General features: G+C 39.9%; 1 long non-coding RNA gene across 2 annotated transcripts; it reads right to left on the bottom strand.

The window, feature by feature from the left end:
- Positions 1 to 4,325: 4,325 nt before the first annotated feature.
- Positions 4,326 to 14,887, bottom strand: LOC121353097. Of its 2 annotated transcripts, none has more exons than XR_005955036.1 (3): positions 14,666 to 14,887; positions 6,151 to 6,254; positions 4,326 to 4,776 (listed from the first exon to the last, which is right to left on the bottom strand). It is a non-coding gene; the product is annotated as an uncharacterized LOC121353097 (long non-coding RNA). The 2 variants fall into 2 exon arrangements; XR_005955035.1 differs by having other exon boundaries at positions 6,151 to 6,209.
- Between the last annotated feature and the right edge of the window lie 6,148 nt (positions 14,888 to 21,035).

Here is a 21,035-nt window from a genome sequence, read left to right as displayed (position 1 = left end):
TAGAAGGAAAACACAGGTCTAAGGACTTCTGAGGGGTTTTTGCTTTGTTTATCACTGGTCATTCAGGGTATTCGTAAGACCACAACACATCAAAAATTCAACCTGAGAAGGAGAAAGGGAAGTTTCAAAGACCAGGTCCGGCTGCACCAGCGCCTGTTCAAAAGGAAGCAGAGACTGGCAGAGGAACCTGCTGATGATGTACTGCAAATAACTGTGCCTGAGTCCCTCTCTCCTGTTGGTAGGCTCTGTGCAGGCATTTGGGAATATTATAAGCAGCAATGAGTGCAGAGAGGGGCAGAAGAAAAGCACCTTTTTGAAGCCTGAACCCTCAAGCCCGAGCACAGCTGGCTCAGTACTCGGCAAACCTACATGGAGAGGGGGAAGGAGACACACAAAAGGAGCCTGCTGGCAGCAGTCTGAAGTTACATCATCTCTAGTGCACTGTAAAATCTGAACTTCTCAAAGCTGGAAAAATAGAAACACCTCCACAGCATGACTGTGCAGCCAAGGCAGGTGCCTCCTCCCACACAGGGAAAGAGACTCAAGCACAGCAGAGTGCACTAAAAGGAGGCCCAGTGAAGTGATCTTTTGGTTGGTTTGTTGGTTTTTAACCTCATGCTGGGTATTACTGGGGAAGACCATGTTCCCCCAGCTATGAAAAATTCCTTCACTAAAGAAAGTATCATCATCCTTCATAGATATAAAATGGCCAAGGGCTATATTTTCAACATGATTCCAAAAGAGTAAATAAGCACCAAGTGGGATTTTCAAACGTCTGTAGGTTCTTCAGACTACTGACAACTACACAGAGAGAGAGAGAAAAGAGAGAAAATAGTACTCTGAATCCTGGATAACTAATAATTTGAGTCAGTTGTGGTAGATTTGAAGCACATGGAAGGACTGGATCTATCAGCTGACCACTGTGATCCTCTCTGCAGGGAAGCATAAGCAACATTTTGGCCATGGAGGTGTCTATGCATATGAACAGAAACACACACACACATCTTAGTCCTGTTAAACTGGAGAACCTACAATGCAGTGATGAAAACATTTTGAGAGCAGTTGTCCAGTGATTTGGAGGATAAAGAACCAAACAAAAAGAAGTCCCACATACAAAATAAACACTTGATCTGTAAATACTGAAGAAATGCCACATTCAGATGGACTGACCACTTGAGTAAATGAAGCAGAAATTCTTGTGTTCTGCTTTAGGATTTAAACTTTCAATGAAGTCACACATCACATATGGATATCACGGGCAAGTGCAGCCCAATACAATCTCTTGCCTAAATTGAAAAAGCTAGGAAACCCACAAGCAGATCAACACATCAGTGGGGGATTTATCTGCTTGGTACCCCCTGAATGTATATTAAGGACCAAACTGTGAAAGGAACTCTGACTGTGCAAGGCAAGTGTGACAGATATGTGGTTACAGGGAAGAAAAAAGCCAAGATACTGGAACCAAACATCAAATCTCCTGTTTCTGGAAGGTGTAATTAACCATTGTGCCCAATAGTCCTGTTTGTCTCACTGGATGTCAGGCTGAATCCGAAGCACTGCAGGCCAGGGCCATTTATACTGCTGGTATACAGCAGAAAGCCTCCCCAGGAAATTCCTCAACAATTTTAATTGCTTTTAATTCTCAGTTATTTGATGGTTTCCATTATTCTAAAAAAAAAGAACATGCAGAAGTCTGTGAAGACTGAAGAAAAAAAATACAGAAGGCTGTTCTACTTTGATAATGCTCTTTAAAGTATTCTGCCAGCTCTACTTTTGATAGTAAACCTACCCCTAATTTTCACGAAAATTGTGCTTCTTTTGTAATCAGAGCAAGAAGAGCTACCGAGTACTTGACAGCAACCCTGCTTACGTAGGACTTTCTTTTCTTGTACTCCACAGAAATTATTTTGGGAGCACGGGGAGTTGTGGAAACGTTGGGATGCAAAGTGCACAGAAGCTCCACTGGAGAGAGACTGTCCTCCCATCCAGCAGCAGCCTCCCATCTGCACACTGCTTCAGTGTGACTTATTGGCATTTAGGAGGCCACTACAACCAACCCTGAATAATGTGTTTATAATATCTAAAGAAGAAGAAAAGAAGTGTTAATGAGAAATCAGCTCATTGTCATCCTATTTTTTCCACATATTCAGTTATTTGTCATCTGCTTGTGTCCTCTGACTGACAACATTCATGCCAGCTGCTGGCTGAATGGGAGCCTTCCAGCATGCCTAAATAGACTGTTTGTCTTCATTAGGGCTTTGTAGGAATTCATTCAGCGAGGACTTGCAGACTGTCATTAGGCAGGTCCAGTCTTTCAAGTTCTGCTGTCACAATCCAATATATTTGCTTTAGCAGACTTTCCCTTGCTTTTGTTCCTTTGACAGAGGAGAACCAGTTTCTATTACCCCAAGTTGTTGGGATTTTTTGTTGTTTCCCACAACTGTGGTTTCCAGGCATACTTCCACATTGCACTACAAGGGGAGAGAGGAAATGCACACACATACTCTACATCTTTAGGATAACAGATTTCATTGTATTGCATTTATTTGCTCCCCACCTTTTTTCCATAAAACAACTTAATAATGAGTCCATATCAACTAGATGATTGAACATCAAGGAAGAGAGAGACTTAGCCCGATCTTTGATTTTTCTGCATCAGGAGACAGATGAAATGATACTATATTAAGTGGATAAAAAAGGCACATAACCTCAGTAGCTGAAGTTGAATAAAAGTTATTCTTAAAGTCAGGGCAAGATTATTGTTATATTTCTAAACAAACATTCTTGTCCCTCAGCATGCTTAGGAGAAGACATGCAAAGCTGGAGTCAGGCTTTAGATGCCAGAGGATACTCAAGAGAAACAGCAGCTGTTTTTTCTTTGAATTATTAGAATCTTAGCCTTTAAAAAAAATTTCAACAGCAATAGTAGACACTTCTCCTACTTATTCTCCTTCTGAGGACTGGATCAGTTATTACTTTTACTCAAAAACATGTCATGGTTTAACCCCAATCAGCCACCAAACTCCATGTAGCCACTCATACCCCCAGAAAGAGAATTGGGCAGGTAAAAGATGAAGAAATCATGGGTTGAGCTAAAGATAGGGAAATCAAAAGCCACACACACAAGCAATGCAAAACAAGGAATTAATCCACTGCTTTCCATGGGCAGGCAGGTCTTCAGCCATCTCCAGGAAAGCAGGGCCCCACTACATGCAACGTGTACTTGGGAAGACAAATGCCATCATTTCAAACATCCCACCCTTGCTCCTTTCCCCTCACCGGGCAAGATGTCATATGGCCCAGAATATCCCTGTGGTCAGTTGGGGTCACCGTCCTGGCTGTGTCTCCTCCAGCATCCTTGCTAGACTGGGAGCAGGAAAAGCAGAGGTGGCCCTGGTTCTGTGTAAGCCCTGCTCAGCAATAACAAAACCATCTCTAGATTACCAACCCTAGGTTCAGCACAAAACATAGCCCTGTCCTAGCCACTGAGAAGAAAATTACCCCAGCCAAAACCAGCACAGCATGGTTCTGTGGCATCAAGCTTTTGAGTACAATTCACCACCTTCTCAGACTATTTATCACAGGAAATATATGCTAACCATAGGATGTATGTTATGCATTTCCCTTACAGAGGTTGCTCTCCAAAAAGAGTCCAATTTCATCACAGTTCCAAATCAATACCGAGAGGAAACAATCCTTCAGGGGACATACAAAGTCTACTATTCTGTTATATACACAAGGCACCAGAGGTTTGGAAGAAGTGCTGAAAGGCCATTGCCAGGAAAAAAAAAAAATTAAATGTAGAAAACAATGCTACCCTTAATTTAAAATGTAGGACTAGGTCATTAATGTGTGCCCATATAGATAGAACAAGTAATATCTTAAAATAAATTAGGTTTATCTATTGTATTACAGCATATTTATTTCAGGAATCTATTGGAGGAATTCTTTAGGGTAACACATAGCTTGGATGTCAACTCATGAGGACTCCTTGAAATCACCCTAAATATCTTTTTGCTAACATTTTATTGCAAAACCTATAACTTGAGTTTGCTGGGGAGTAAAATTTTGTTTTCAGAGATCTACAAGAACACTTTAGCTTTCATTTAGTTTGATTTGAAAATAATTAGTTTTAGCTTTATGACTTTATGCTTGTAAAGAAAAGGTTGAAAATATCAAAGAATGCTCAAAGATATAGGTAAAGAGACAAAATATGTATTTTGTGACACTTGTTCAAGGAGGGTCTATGTAAATGACATTTCATTTAGAAAGAGAGTAATGGTTTAAATATTTCTGTAAATTACTTTAAAGGACATAATATTCAGTAAAAATGAAGGAGAACTTAAGAGACTCAGTAACAAAGAAAAAAACACCAACTAGTTCTCAAAGAGAAACAGTCAGATCATTCATAATGAATTAAAACACTTACTGGCAAAGGTAGATTTTCCCGAGGAACGAAAGCATTCCAAGAGTTCTGACACACAACCTTCAATTTTTCAATTTGTTTAAAGGTTGACAAGTTTTTTTATTGGACTTTCAGAAAGCACAGCCTGGTTGTTAACACTGTTCTGTCTTTAGTCTAGGATAAAGTATACATATTAATGCATTTATCCATCATCACAGCACATAAAATAGAAACAGGAATTGCTTCCTCCAATCACAAAGGAAGGCTGTGTTTTCTCCCAGAAGAAATCCTGCACTGCACTGTCTCCTGAGTCTCTTGCAACAGTCAGACCCATCTCTTCTGGGAGGAAGCACAGACTCCCAAAGAGGATCCTTGCACAAAACAGTGGAAAGAAAACTGGTTATTCACCAGAGAAATACAAAGCCTGAAAGGTTCTGAGTAATTTATTCAGTAATTGAGGTAGATTTTCATAAGTTAGGTAATAAAAAACACCTGCATATTTATTCTACATTTGCAAAAACATTCATTTGGCCTTGGACTGTAAAATGGATGCACCACTTCTATCATACAACCTGAGGAATTAAAATCCTCTGTGAAAAAGATGCCAGGTACTACCTACAGCCCACAAAATACTCAACACTCAATTTAGATCCTTTGGATTATATGACTGAACCAGATTTTTTTTTAATATTATAAATACCCTTTATCCCCACAGGGAAGTTTAAAAAAAAAAAAAAAAACCCTCTGTTTTACCTTATTTAGTTATTAAAGTTCAGGAAAGAACATTCTCAAAGCAGAAAGCATAAAAGTTCCTCATGATTTTCAATTGTCTTTTTATACTATCTAGGCATTTACTTCAAGATTGGCATTATGTGGTAAGTAGCAGAATATGCTCAAAACAGAAAACTTCTTCTTTCACCTGTTCTCCCTCAATATCTCCTTTAACAAGACAAACAATAGTAAGGTACATTTCCAGTATTTTTAGAACAATATTTTCTTCTTTAAAGATGACCAGAAGGAAGATGATTTGCTGACTGTTAAAGAATATTAGGTTCTACTATTCATTGCTTATTCTCTCTCTTCATCTAGTTTGGTGTTTGGGGCTTTTTTCCCCTTTTACCACAAATTTTACAATATAGAAATTGTTCTCTTGTTTAAAAAATTTATAGAGAATTTATCTACTCTCCCATTATTTTTCTCCATAATTATAAATCCTGAGAAGAATTTCAATAAGATATTCTAGAGACTGAGTTTTGGTTGTTGAAATGCATTGTAAATTCATTCTATTATTTATCATAGTATATATTATCTTTATTATATATATTATATATTATATTTATTATATTAAAATATATTTATTATTACTTCTAGAATCAACAGTAATAAAATTCACTGTTCCCTGTTGGCTAAAAAAATTGTTTCTAAGCACACAAACAAAATGCACACATGAATTTGAGACACGAAGTTTCCTTTTCAGGGAAAGGGATGATAATTGACACAACTTAACACCCAGTAGGCCTTCCTGTCCCAAGTAGAATACAGCACATGTAGCCTGACAGACACTCAATTCCTTAATTTTAAAGAAGGCTGTGGGACTGAGAGCAGGAAACATGAAAGAGAATTGTGAACTTGAAAACCTGTGGTGTTCTTGATACACAGTGGTTATTGCAGTCTGTTTGTTATTTCTGACATGAACAGCAAGAGGGACTTGCATCACTGCAAACAATACAAAATTTGACACCTACCTGCAAGTACAGAACAGCTTTAGAAGAGTTGTTCAAGGAAGATGTGGAACTTGCACCCTCTGAGGATTCCAAGAACAGAAACAATTACCATACTTCTGCAAAAACTTAAACATAACAGTAACTTTCACAGGTTGCTACTATCTTTGAAGTAAATGAGAATATTTGCATGTGAAAGTCGAAGCATTGTTAAGCCAATAGTCTCTATTTTCCCAAGCTGTGCCCAGAGCAGGCAAAATGAAAAATCAACAGTCCACATTATTTATTTAAACCATAGGAAAAAACCCCATACGTGTGTGTTGTAATTTATTTTAGGAAAAAAAGAGCTTCAAAATCAAAAACTTTATCACTAATTTAATATACTCCAATTATTTCACTTTATTTTTCAGAAGTCCTACTTTTAGAAAAATAGAACAAAAAAAAAAAAAAAAACACAGGAAACCCAGTAAACAATACTGAGGAAGTTGTTTCAGGAAAAGAATATTCTCTTACAAGAAAATTACAAAGCTTTCCATGCTGAAAGATATCAGTCAAGCTCTTACTTGCAGAGCCTAAGCTGACACGAATAAGCAATTTATCAAACATCTCCCAAATGACAAAAGCAAAATGCTTCTCTACAACCAGCACAAGAACTCTAGAAAAGTCAGTTTGGGTCCTAATAAAGTTAAAAATGCCCTCAAAATCTTTTTATATAGGTGAGCTAGAAGAAGAGAAAAAACAAATCCCCAGTTATATATCCACAGATAGATCTAACCAAAATTGTGTCATAAAAAAAGAAACTATAGAAATCCTATCAGAAAAGAGAGAGAGTCAGAAGAAAGCAGTCAACATCCAGAATATGGAAAAACTTCATATCAGAAGGTGCAGTGGCAGCAGCTCCATAGCCTCAAAGTTTATGTATTTGCCTTTTTTCTCCTCACAGTCCTGTAATTGTAAAGACTCCTCCAAGAAGAAACCAAGAATAAATGCTTCTAGAAAAAGTAAATGGATCGTTTTACCCCCACTCTTTATCTATTCATCCTATTATCCTTTGCACCCAGACTACAATGTTCTGGAGCATCCTCTCATGATCCTTCAAAGAATACCAAGTGAACACTTTGAAAGGTAACTTTTGTTGACTTCCACTGCTCAACTGGAAAATGACCAGGAATGCATTGCATTCCCTAAAACTTCCAAGAACCCATTAACCCTATAATTAAAAGTGAAAAAAATACTGCTCCTAACTTCTTACTCTATGCACCGTGTTGCACCGTGCAATGTCTGGAAAGTTTGATAAGGGCAGTATATAAAACTACCAGCTCATAGATTGCTTCTTGGCTCCATGATATGGAATTATCCTGCTGATTTAACACTACATACTGTCCCATTAAGCCTCTATTTATTATGTAACCACAAGTGCTTCAGCACAGAGTATTAATTACGTTTTGCGTTAATGAATCTGGAGACACTTTTCCAAACAGTATTTCCTACAATTGCTTTTCACAAGTCTTTCCCCCCACACACTCCTTGTGTGAATGCCACTTTGCCTAACCTAATTCCAAGCTCTTCTTGTTGCCAGCAACAGCTGCACTCACAGCACCCTCCTCTAAGTGAAAACAGTTTTACAAATGCCACAATTCTGCTTTCTCCTTGCTGTCTGTGGTGAAATAGTTACAGCAGACTGTGGATGAAGCTCCACTTCTGCAGAAATAAGAGCTCTAAATCCACAACAGTGTTTAGCATGACATTTTCTGATGTTACCCTTCTGAAAACCTGCACCTTCCCCGCTGCAGTATGCTGTGCTACCAACTGAACCTCAGACAAGGTTTCTGGGGCCAAACTTTGGCTTAGCTATCAGGTGATGTTAGATAATGTCCAAGACCTAATAATACATCCACCTTAAGGGGAAGAATGGACTCTGTTAAGCAGTTGGGTCAGCAGAGATACAAGCTCAAAACCAGGGAAATTCAGAGGAGTCCCCGGGGGAATAGATAGAGGAATATGGACCCTGTCTTAACTTAATGAGTGCAGTCAATACCCTGAGCAATTTGGTGGATGGTATCAGCACATCAGGAAGTTGATCTTCATAGCTTCTGTGTGATCTCTTGCTCACCACCAGCATGGATTATCTGAGCAGTCAGAGTAAGAACCTTGATCTGCCCTCTCCTTCAGAGTACAGTCATTTTCTTGCAGGCAGGCAGGATTATGTAGCTATTATGTGCGGCAAGATGATTGAAAGCCTAGGAGACCTACTTTTAGCAGGTCAGCCCCAGTGTTGCCAGAGGTGTCCATAGGGATTGACATGCAAATAGCCTTAGAAATGACTAATGGGGATGAAGTAGGGAAGAGAGGAATTGCTGTTGACATGGCAAGGTCCCACATATCCATGAGAATAAAGACAGCATAAGAATTGTACACATTTAGACCTTAGCATTATTCATACCCATCACCTCTCACTATTGTAGGCAAACCACAGTCAGTGATTCAGCAACACAGGCCCTCCGTGCACAGCACTCCTGCTGAATGCAAATGCAACAAACAATGACTAATTTCAGTTCAGCTTTGTGCTCATTCTCCTTGGGAGAGAAACTGGCTGTTCCACTCACACAGCATAAGTGAAATATTTTCTTCTGTTCAACACTTAGGAGTACAACCAAAACTTAAATTGTTCTGCTCTTGCTACAGCCACTGCTCACAGCTACAGGGACACGAGGATAAACAAGCAAGGGATCCTGTTTTGAAGAGAGAGATACTTACAAGAACATTATTTCAGTCAATTTTCTTCCCTTACGACAGACATACCTCGCAATGTCTTGAGGTCTATAATTTACAACTGTTAAGCCTTTATTATAAACCTTGACCACAGATATGGTGGGGGATTTCCTAGCTTTTTGGCTGATTTAGTAAATACCTGTGGTGGAAAAAGCAAATGTTTGCTGCCAAATGCTAATAAGGAGCACAGGACATTGAACTGAAAGAGAGTGCAAAAGTAGGTGAACAAAGGCAGGGACTGATGGGGAATCCCAAACTAGAAATAACATTTAAACTGTTTTTCCACAGTCATATTTAATCAAGAAATCTACATGGGTAATATGATATCATCAATAACTTGAAGCCTTTAGAAAGAGACATCTGGCATTACGTTATATACTCCTGCCCTATCTCAGCTGTGAGAACCAAGATGCCTGTAGGAAATGCAGGGTGAAATTGTAAAGATGATCATAATGGTCTGACTGGTGTTCACACCTCTGAGCCCTTCCTGAATCCACAGGAAAGTCTGGTGTACTTTTTTTGTTTGTGCTTATGCAGGAGTCAAGAGCCTGCTAAGGAATTTAGTTTCCCTTTACCATTTAGCAAGCTCTGCCTTCTTGATTGAGCAGCCGTTCATGTTAAATCGGAGGAACACTTCAGTAAAATTCACCCTTGGGAGGGGTATAGGAAAACCAAGTGAGAGGATGCAAGAGAGATCTGGAAAGGACAGACTGAAATGAAATAGCATTTGGATATCTAGAAAGGAAATCCAAAAATGGAAGCTGTAAGTATACTTGAGTAACTACAAGGGTATATCTTCAGTTTACAGCTCCAATAAAACCTCAGCAAAGTTGAGCTGGTCTGGAAGATCCCATTTCTTCTGCAACAAAACTTCATACAGAAAATTCTGAGGCAAACAAAAGCAGTAAAAACCACCATAAAAAAAAAAAAAAAACACCATAAAAACCTGCCATATTGGATTTGGAAAAAAAAAATTACGCTGGAGGCAGATAAAATATCAGTTTCCAAATAAAATAAGACAGAAAGCAATTATTTTTCATAACCATTAGGAACAGGAAAACAAGAATGTTAGCTTAATTTCCAATAAAATTAAATACTAGAGTGAATTCTGAAGGCACTGAGAAAGGGTTGAAACACAAAGTTACGACTAGCTAGGGAGACTGGAACATCATTCCTGAAGGTTTTCAAGACCAGACACTAGCAGAACATGTTTTAAGGAGGGCTGAGTACACTTGACCTCACACTAGCACAGGCACAGATTAATTGATCCCTGGCATTCCCCCCAGCACACAGCTCCAGTCTTTGTTGAAAAGACAGAATAGGAACTGTCTTATCTGAAGAACAAAGCAAGTTTCTGTTCTTCCTTTTTCTTCAAAGAACACAATATGCCTACCTCTGCTATCAGGTTATCTTTTAAAGCAGTCAGCAAACTATGGCTACTTCCAACGTTGTTGCTGAAGAAGGGAACAGAAATTTCTGCTGTGATTTGAAGTAATTTTCTACCACACGCTCCTCCTCATTAATCAACAAAGAGCTTCAGTGCACACTCGTGCTATAAATTTCAACTCCTTTTTGCAAACTTTGTGGAGAAACCTTTTGAAACCCTCAAGTAGTTTGTCTTAAATAAGGCGTGTCTCTTTAGCAAATTCAGCAAAAGAAATAATGAAAAAAGAATCAGTAAATTTCAGTTTTGCTCCACTGTACACCAGCATTGGCCCAACAGAAACTGCAGCTGGCCCAGAGTCTGAAGCAGCTTCTCTGACACAGATATGAAAACTTAGCGGAGGAAGGACCATGCACACAAAAAATTAAGTAGTTTTAGCTTTCTTTCATGAAGCTAATCACAAACATACAGTTTATTAAAAAACAACAACAATAATACTGTTTGTCCTGCAAGCAGCAATGAAGGAGCAACAGAAATAGTTTATATTATCTTGACTAACTGTATTTGGGAGGGAAGTGTTCAGGCCCACAGTGAAGATAAACAGCTCTATTCTAAGCTCATTATTTGTAAGCATAAAAAGGAACCTAAGTCATTCCTCTTCTGTCTCTTTTATACACTTTGAAGTTACACACACCCTTTGGCCTGTGTAGAACAGTATCCTGCAGACCTCTTTGTATGTGCATAGCATTCCAAATCACTTCTTCATTTTCAAAATTCATTTTCTGTCTCATCCCAACCAGACCTTTCAAGTCATTTTTCCAACAGGACTTAAGATATAACATGCCCGAAGTTATTCAGCAACACTTGCACATTCCTTGCTGCATAAATCAGGGTCACCAAGCACATTTGCTTTCCCTTTTTGCATGGTTGCTGCAAGCAGACTTCCCAGAACTTTCCTGAATAACAAGTGTTACCTGTTGATTTCATGCCTTTTCCTGCTGTTTTCCCTTTGCACTGATCTCCTGCCCTGTCACTCACAGCTGTGTGCATTTCTTTTGGAGTTTCAGCTCTGTGCCAGCTCCTTACTCTATGTTAGGAGTCAGCCTTCCAAAAAGTCCTTCATTCTCCTGCCTTCCATGTCCTCCTACATCTTCATTTCAATCCCACATCTTTCCCACCACTGGCACAAAGCATACCAAACATGTTCAATACCAAACACGTTCAATACAAAAATCACAGCAACCCACTTGCGCCTACGTCTCTATATTAAATATGAGCTTTAAATTTATTATAGAGGCAAACTTTTATGATTTAACTAGTTTTTCTTGGTTTCTAGTAATTTATGAAGTTCTAGAGTAATTAATATTTTTTACAATCTTCTCTGCAATGAGAAAGAAAACCACACATATGAAAAAATCCGCCTACTTCCAAAGATTCCTAACTTCCAGTCTTTGTGGTTTCAGAAATTTATTAACATTGGAGATTTTTCATATTTGAGTCAAATCACCTAAACTCACCATAATACTAAAAGATCTGTTTTATAGGTTTATGTGGCAGAACATCTTCTGTGCCAAACTAGGCTTTTACCCTGCTGTAAACATGGCCCTGCTAGGCAGAAGATCCATTCTGTGGTTTGTTTTCAGTTCAGTAAGCATCAGGGAAGTCATTACTCTGACAGGAACAACCCTACTCTGATCCAAATGGCATCAATCTGTCCTGGCCTTAAAAAGTGGAGAGGTCAGTGACCTGGTAGAAAGAACGCTAAAACAAATGTCATGAATAATTAATTGATCAAGAAATTTATAGCAGGGGAGTGAAGGATGTCAAGTCCACACTCAAATCATCCAGTTCCCATGTGAAGGGGGACACGCAACACCTTAACTGCAAGTCCCCTTCAATATAGGCAAGTTTTAGCATTAGTTTCTCATGAGTATCCTCAAAAATTTTGCAGGTCAATGAAATACAGAGGGAGAGGTATTAACACTTATCCCTTGGAAATAGGAAAGAACTGCTTTGTTTCTGCACACCTGTCTCTAGCATATATCTGTTGTCAACACACCGGATGTGTAAGGTTTTTATTTTTAACCATAAGCCTAAGGTGGCAATGGATGCTTTCAGAATGATGGGCAAACAGCATTCCATTCATAGGGGAGCGGCTACCTCTCCTAAGAGGGCTCTGGATAATTCAATACCTGGCCCTGTAATTAATAGGGAAAAGAGGTGAAAGACTACCCTTTCCATCTGAGCAAGTCTAGGAACTGGTAACTCATGATGCCTGCATGGAGTGAGGGTTTCTGTTGACAGGTATTAGCCAAGAACTCTTTGGCATGCAGGTATGAGTGCCAGGAGCATGCCTGAACTTGACGAGAGGGTTGCCAACAGGAATTCAGGACTAATTTATTTACATCTACACCTCTCTGGAAGAAAATAACTTAAATGATGCTGCTTCACTTGAAATCAGCAAACGCGCTTTGGGCAAAGAGGCTTGCAAGGCTTCATAGCAAAAACAAAAGAAAGCATTCACGTTCCTTTACTGTGCCAGCAATGAATACAAATAAAGGCAAAAAAACAAACAAGCATTAAAAACACCCCAAAACAGAAAACAGAGTAACAGCTGGATGAACTGCTAAGTCTGAACTGCTGCCAGATACTACATTTTGAATTAATCATCAGTTTCACCCAGGATGAGTTTAAGAGTTTTGCTATGCACACTAAACTCAATTTCACATGTAGGTCTTATTGGAGACTTAAGCTTCATGTTCCCTCATGCTTGACACTCCTAGCAGTGACCCCGATGCCTGAACAAGCTCATATGGCCACTCCTGCTCATTTAAAAGAAAATGCTTTAACAGAGCTGCCACCAAGAACAAGACTTAAACCCCATTTCAGAAATGAAGCTCTGTTGCATTTCCAGCATGGAGTACAAGCTGTGGGCTTCTGCATCAGTTGCAGCAGGGTGCTGCCATGAGGCTGAGCAGGAGGCCATCCTGCACACCCTGCTGCACTTTGTGCAGGGCTGTTTACACCCAGCATGCCACCTCTGATAATTCTGCAGCAAGTTCAGGAGCACACTATACTTTCCTTTAAGCCCCGGCTGCTATATGTGGTGAGGGGAAAAAAAAAAACCCACCAACCCTGTGACAGTGTATTTCAGTTTTACTGCATCATTCAGGTTAGGGAGGTGCACTGAAACGGTGCAAACCTCTTGGGTTTCCAACAGTACAATTACAAGACAAAAGACAAATGTTGTGCTAATTACATGTTCCCTGACTCGGGAAATTGAAGCTTTAAGGACAAAACCCAAACAGCCAATGACTCAGCAGGACCAGCATCTGCTTCCTGCCCAGCACACAAGAGCTGGTTTTCCTTAGGACCCTGTGCTTCAAATGGTCCTGTCCCTTCACCTTCAATGCTGAAATGTTCTGCTTATGAACCACCAGGGAAAAGTTTAACCTAAGCCAATCACACACAATTGAAAAGGCACATTTGTTTGCTAGGTAGATGGTATTTGCCTTGTGCTAGGCTGTTCATTCACTGGCTTTACAGGATCTTACTCTTTGACTTAGGAAAAATGATTCCTGTTAGCAGAGAACAGAATCTAGCAAGAATGACAATGCTTCATACAGGAGATAAGGAGATCTTCTGACAGGCCAACTGACATGAAACCAAGTAATAAATTAGCTGCAAAATTAAGTCCCTCCAGATGCAGTGCCTGAGCACATTTGCTTTGTAATTTATTTTGCTAATGCATACAGAAATATTCAAGCTTCAAGACTAAGAAGTGAGGTTATTTGTTTGCAACTGCCTTCTCATTACACCTGTCTTGATATTCTTTTCATGAAACAAAGTGCCTGAGGTGTTGATTCATTAATTCTTATTCAAGTATCTCCCGGTAGCACTCTGGAGAGTCCGGCCCGGTACAGAGTCCATGGATCCCATATGAATGTTTGGAATGGGGGAAAGCACAGTGCAGCTCAGACTACACACTTCCATGAAATTCAGAACTCAGTTTTTCTGGTCACAAAGCAAAGAAAAATTATGTCTTCTGCCACCGTTCCTATATATTCTTCCCTGTGTTTCTGAGATGCAGAGCAGAAAACAGGGGGAAAAATAAAATAAAATGCTCCAAGCTACTGCCTCAGCACCTTAATAAAAGGGAATAAGCCAATAAAAGGCAAATAAAAAGTAAACACACTTCAATGATGTCTGCAAAAATTTAAGCCTCAGGGGTTTGTTTATTTGCATGTATATTTTATAAATAGTTGGCAGAATAAGTTTGCCAACGTGGATGTTGAGTAAATTAAAAGTAAACACTGAAGATCATTTAGAAAAAGCAAATTTTGATGCAGCAATCCCAATATGTATAGGACTTCCCATAGTTACCTTATACAAAAGTGAAGTCTCAAACTACATGAACAGCCCAGCTGAAAGGGACAGTGAAAGGAAGTGAAGTGTTTTTCTGGAGTATTATCTAACACTGAACACTCCTGCCCAGCTACCCATGTGATTTATCTGTCTGATCATAACAGCTCAGCTTTCAAATATCAAAGGTTTTCAAATCATTCTTAGGAAAGCAGCAGCAGCAGACCAAGGCCTTTTCTATAAAGTCAGAGAAAATACCTTTGGGAATAAATGATCTTTCCCTGGAAAGTTGCTCAGAAACTATCCCAAAGAAGGAGCCCCATACTTTGAAGCTTGCAGCCTGGCTCTGTGCAGCCAGAAGCAGATCAAAACCAGTGACACCAAAAGGACTCTCATGGCAATGATTACTGTTGTGTGGGGCCAGACCACCAACTGGAGCAGTTTTAAGGGCATGGGGAGAAAGATGAGACACAGAAGTTGAATCCCAGTTCTGCAACACAGCCCTGCTCAGGTTCTCCTGCCAGGATTTTCATCTTCGTATTCCTTCCCTCTTCTGTTTCCTGTGTAAGAAAGGGACAGGAGGATTATGCAAGTGAGCTCTCTCCTGCCTGCAGAGATGTCTAGAAGGGGTAGGGTGCCATCAGGCAGCTCCAGCACAGGGCAGGAAGGGCACGAGCTCCTGGGGCTCCATCAGCAAGTTCACACAACTGCACTGTCCAAAAGTGCCGCACACAGAGCTCTTCAGTCACACCAGCACTTCTGACAACCACGATTCCACCAGCACCATGTTTGGCTGGAACACAGGGAAAGGCTTTCAGCAAAACCCTGCTGGACTGGCACTGTATCAGCAATGGCCTCTCAAAGGGAGCACACTGACCTCCAAACTTGCAGTACTGTCATCCTGACCTTATGGTCCTACTCAGGTGAATTAGCAAATCGCCATCTTCAGGTGACTACGAAAGAAAAAAGGGGGTTTTTGGGTAACTTTTTTAAAAATAAACAGCTTCCTACCAGTATTAAACTGAAAACATGTTTCTATGGCTCTGAAAAAAAAAAACCAACATGAATTCTTTATCAAAAGAAAACATTTTTCAGGCACGCCCGAAGATATTGCAGAAAAAAAACCCCTTACTTATCTACACAAATATAGCAGGAGGCCAGACTCAGGAACAGAAAACATAGTTCTATGAAGAGAAAACTGTGGATTAGAGATACCTATAGCCCTTATAAATTGTAAGTATGTACAAATATATTCAGCCTCCTGAGGTTTCCAGGTAGCAGAAAACAGCTGAAGCTATGCAAATCATTTTGGAGCTGCCCTTGGTATAAATTTGTCCTCAATGTAGCACTGCTATGTCTCAGTTTCTAATTCATTCTGCTCTAATAATAAATTCTCTTTAGAGACCTTGACTTTCCATAGAAAATTAACCAAAATGTAATATATATTCAGACACCTGGTAGCATATTTGCATATGTGAGATAATGCATGCCAAGATCCTACAAAATAAAAAAACCCAGAGTTTGGAAATGGACATGTTTCTGCATTACAATCCATTTGAGACAGACTTAGAATGAAGGCTAAAAAATTTGCTACAATTTTATATACCCATTGAATTGGTGTGTTTGTTCATTTTGCTCATCAAAATATCCCCTCAATTTGATCTTTCAGAGTGTGCAAGCACTGTCATTTACACCCATAGGAAGAAAAAAAAAGGAAACAGTCTCCACGCCACAAAAAAAAACCTAGAAAGGGAAGAAATAAAAAATTAAAAAAAAAAAAAAAAAAAAAAAGGAAAGAAAGGCCAAACTCTAGGAAAATCTAGAACAGTTAAATAAAAGGTTTCCAGTATAAGAGAAAGTTAAAGATATCGGGGTATAGCTATGCCATAGTTTAACCACAGCTGGCAACTAAGCACCCCACAGCTGGTCACTCAATACCATCAGTGGGATGGAGGAAAGAGAACTAGAAGGATAAAAGTGGAAAACTCATGGGTTTGCATAAGAACAGATTAATAACTGAAATAAAATAAAAACAACTAATTATAATAAAATGAAAAAAAAAAAAAACAAAGACAAATAAAGCCCAAGAAATAAAGGAGATGCAAATTAAAACAATCACTCAGTACCAACACACCAATACCTAGCCAGTCCCTCAACAGTAGCTCCCCAATCCACCTTCCCCCCAGTTTTATTGCCAAGCATGATGCCATACAGTACAGGATACTCCTGTGGTCATTTGGGGTCAGCTGTCCTGGCCATGCCCCCTCCCAAATCCTTGTGCACTCCCAGCTGCTCAGTGTTGGGATGAGAAGCAGAAGCAACCTTGGCTCCGTGTAGGCACTGCCCAACAGGAACGAAAAGCTCCCTGAATGATCACTCCATACTGACCTACGACATACAAATAGCTCCTTACTAACTACTGCAGGATAACTGACCCCAGCCAGAACCAGCACCAGCTATCCAATATTAACAACTAAGTCTGTCTTGCCTCATAGACTCATTTTTGCACTCTTCATGAAACTGCCTCCCTCTACACATATATAAACACATTCAAACTATATCATCCGTCAAGAATTCAGCTATCTGTACTTCCCTCAATTTGACTTTTCTGGTAACAATAACAAGGATGCTGACATGTAACCAAAACCAAACAGACACAAAATCCCCTCTGACCTTCAAGCCATCCTTTGAATTTGACACTGAAGAACACACTCTGAAAGCAGGTGGGGACTTTGGCTGACATATGCTTGCCCCAAATAGAGCATTTTCAGTCATAAGGAACATCTGCCTCACACCTGCATTAGGTGGGAGGCAGTGCCCTTAGGAAAGCAAATAGGGCAACAGGGGAAAGTGAAAAATGAACTCATGAGCAGAAGTTTACATTAAAGCATTTTTTTTTTCTTCCAGACACACAAGAAGTATTAGAAGAGTCTTTATATTTTCCCAGTGGTATCTGACATTGGCTACTGTCCATCTCAAAAATACGTAGGAGAGAAGCAAAAAGATATATCCTAGTAAGTCCTCACCAAAACCAGAAAGAGACCTTGGGAAAAAGTTACAAACGCAGAGAACAACAGATTGTGTGTGGGGTGGAAAGGCTGAAGGCCACAGAGGAGGTCATTTCAGAAGAAAAAAAAGAAAACAGGAAGAAAGAAGAAAATACCTGATCGTTATTCAGCAGCACTGAACAGCTTCTGAAGGTACCTCTCCCAGAGAGAGAAGTGCTGCCCCAGGGCAATAGACATGAGAGCGGATGGGGTACTTATGTACTGATGTAGAAGCCTGGAGCCCCCTCCCTGCCTGCAAGCAATTGACAAAACAAAAAGGCTTTCTGGCAAGAGCCTGCATCTGGAATGCTCTGCCTCACTGCCACCCCCAGCCTGTGGCATGGGGCCGTACAGCGCAGTCTTTGGGAGGGAAGCACGGATCCCTTCCCTTATAAACACCCACTGCCCGCTTCGTGGGGATAGAGCCACCAATTTCTTGGCTTCTATCCTTACTTCTACTCTTCACTCCGACAGAACTGAGGTCACTTTTATGTTTTCCACATCTCTATAGAAAACTTATTTTGCAATACTCTAACCTCTTATTTAGCCAGAACACCACTGAACACCTACAACCCAGCGCTATTGAAGAGTACACTATCACAAGAGCCAAATACCAAGTTTGACCTATCCTTCTTATCCACTTACTGGAATGATTAAAAAAACAAAGGTGGATAGCACACCGCTGTTGTTGCTTGGCTCACTCAAAGAATAGAATAGTATGATAAGGATTAGTACAGTGTACAAGAAGCTAATGTTGATTTTGTTACAGCATAATTAGCTGCAGCTTCAACTTTGTGAGGATAAGTAACCTAGTAAACATTATACCAGCTGCAGAACAGCAGAGCTACACTGACTAGGAACCATCCTGCTCAAACGAAATCCTGCTCATAGAAAATTGAGTGTTGCATTGAATGCAATTAGCTGTCTCTTGATACCGGTTTTAATGAAAAAATGACAGCTGCTAATCCACAGAGTAAATCTTCACATTTTCAGCTTTCAAAGACACAAGACTTTGTCAAGCTTGAACTCACAGTCTTTCCTCCCCACCTTCACCCTCCACATCTCCCCCCAGGTTTGAGGTTTGAGAATCTGTCTTTATAACTTCCCTGAATAATAGCTAGCAGGGCTGGATTCAAGAGCTGGGTATATTTTTGACCAAAGACCCAAAACAGAGAGAAATACACAATTTTCTGTGCCTACACCTTCCACGGACACATCTTGGTATCATTTCAAGTTGTGTGTGTTCTTATTTTATTCAACATTAAGAGATAACAGTAAGATCCTTTATCACTTGTAATTGATGTAGTTCTGAAGATACTGCACAAACTCTGTCAGGCTGAAATTGTTTGAAAAATCCCAACATAAAATAAGAGTAGATAACCAGTCCAACCTCTGTTAAAGTCAGGGAAAGTCCCCTGCTCACATCAATAATTTTAGAAATAGTTCCTACTGTGAAGACAGTAAGGAGACTAAGCAGAGTACAGTGAGGGAGTGTTCAATTGTAGGACCTAAGTTCAACTGATTTTGAACACAAGTTTAAACGAGTTTACTTGTCATAAACAGCACACATCAAACCCGTTGCTAAAGAACATCTGCCTAGATTTGCTGTGATGCTGGAGCCCTGCTATGGTCTGTGCAGCCCCGTGGTCTGTGGCCCTGTGCTTCCAGCTACGTGCTCTCAGACAGGCTTTCCTGAGCACAGCTTACTGCTGCAGTCTTGCATAATACACTTCTGGAAGGGAATACGTGCTGCAGCTTGATGTTGATTTTTATTAACACACAGATCTCAACTGAGAATTGAGTGACACAGGACTAACTCGTTACTGATTAAAAGTTAGGAAACAAATTATGAGATCAAAGTAAATTACTAAAAAATAAAGCCCCACAAAGCCTAATATCACATTCTAGACAGTTAGAAACTCTTAGTTGGAGATGCTGAAAAGTATCCAGCATTGAGGAAACAAACAAAGCATTTTCCACCTTCACAGCCCTTGTACCATTTGTGAAGAGACTTTTCAGCTGCTCAAGCAGATAAGATGCTAGATAAACTTGTATTTTAGGAAATTGAAAAATTTTTATTCCACAGTTTTTCACAGTACTGGACTAAAAGAGGAAATTAGTTCCCTTATGCTTTATATTTTTGTTGGCATATCCAAGGCCTAAGGTTGTGTATTTAAACACAATATGAGACCTGCACCCTCCTAGAACAGCAGCTAGAGACAAAGCAAAAATCATTGGAGTGCCTTATGGTGTTCGAATTATCTTATGTCATTAGACAAATGAATTGAGGATTTTCTGTCAAGATTATCTGATGAGGCAAAAAAAATCTGCAACAGAGCCTTATTTTTGTAGGAGCTCCACAGCTGTCTGAAGTATATTCCTACAAAAGGGACTATTTCCTTTTATACAGACTATTCTTACACAGCTGCTTTCAAAGATATAATCAGGATTTCTAGGTTTATCAAGCCAATGCTCAAAACCTGATGGGTAGCAGATGCAGAGGATACACTACAGTACATATGGACTCCTCGTGGTGAATTGTTGGTACCTAAAGGTTTTACTTCGCTGATTTCCATAGCCCCAGCTGGTTTTTTTTAATACATCCTATGCTGCTAGAGCTAGCATGCAGTTTGGCATTGGTGAGAAAACAACGCACACCCTCTGACAAACACGTACTAAATTAGTTAATACCGTGACTGTTTATACAAGGCTGTATTTGTGCTAGTACTCAGACTGTGAATAGGGTAATCTGCTTCAAATTCAATTACTTAGCGACTTTGCAAAATGCTGCTTATCAGGCATTAATACTTCCCTATTCTTGCCTTAACACCTGCGTCACAGCTCGGAAAAGAGCAAGCTGAGCCAGTGAAAGTGAGAGTCACATGGGGTTGCAAAAGTCCCACGGGACTACCTTCAGTCTCCATCCCAAATCCTGGTTTGTTCAGCCCTAGGAGATCCCTCAAACATTTGAAATACCACAGGGGCTTTCCTAATTAACCCTTGGTTATATGATTATACATAATAAGCACCTGAAGGCTGCATTTCTCTTAATTCAGACACCTTCAGGGAGACCCAAATTCCATTTCTCTCTTCCCAGAGCTGCTGGCAGATACTAGATAATGATTCTTCTCTCATCAAGCTCTTGTAGGACCTGCCAAGAGCAAACTGCTGCTTTGCAATCCAAACAGGTCTCTCACGAGGGCAGAACAAGCCCATGAGAGAAAAGAAAAAAGAGCTAAAAAGAGCTATATATGAAGTTCTTTTGTTTGGGTGTTGGGTTTGGGCTTGGGTTTGCTTTTTTTTTTTTGGTGAGGGGGTGGTCGTTGTGTTGGTTTGGGTTTTTT

This window comes from Pyrgilauda ruficollis, unplaced genomic scaffold (genome assembly GCF_017590135.1).
Source record: "Pyrgilauda ruficollis isolate IOZ18807 unplaced genomic scaffold, ASM1759013v1 scaffold2, whole genome shotgun sequence".
Lineage (NCBI taxonomy): Eukaryota > Metazoa > Chordata > Aves > Passeriformes > Passeridae > Pyrgilauda > Pyrgilauda ruficollis.
The sequence above is the reverse complement of the archived record's forward strand: the minus strand, read 5'-3'. Positions and strand labels throughout refer to the sequence as shown.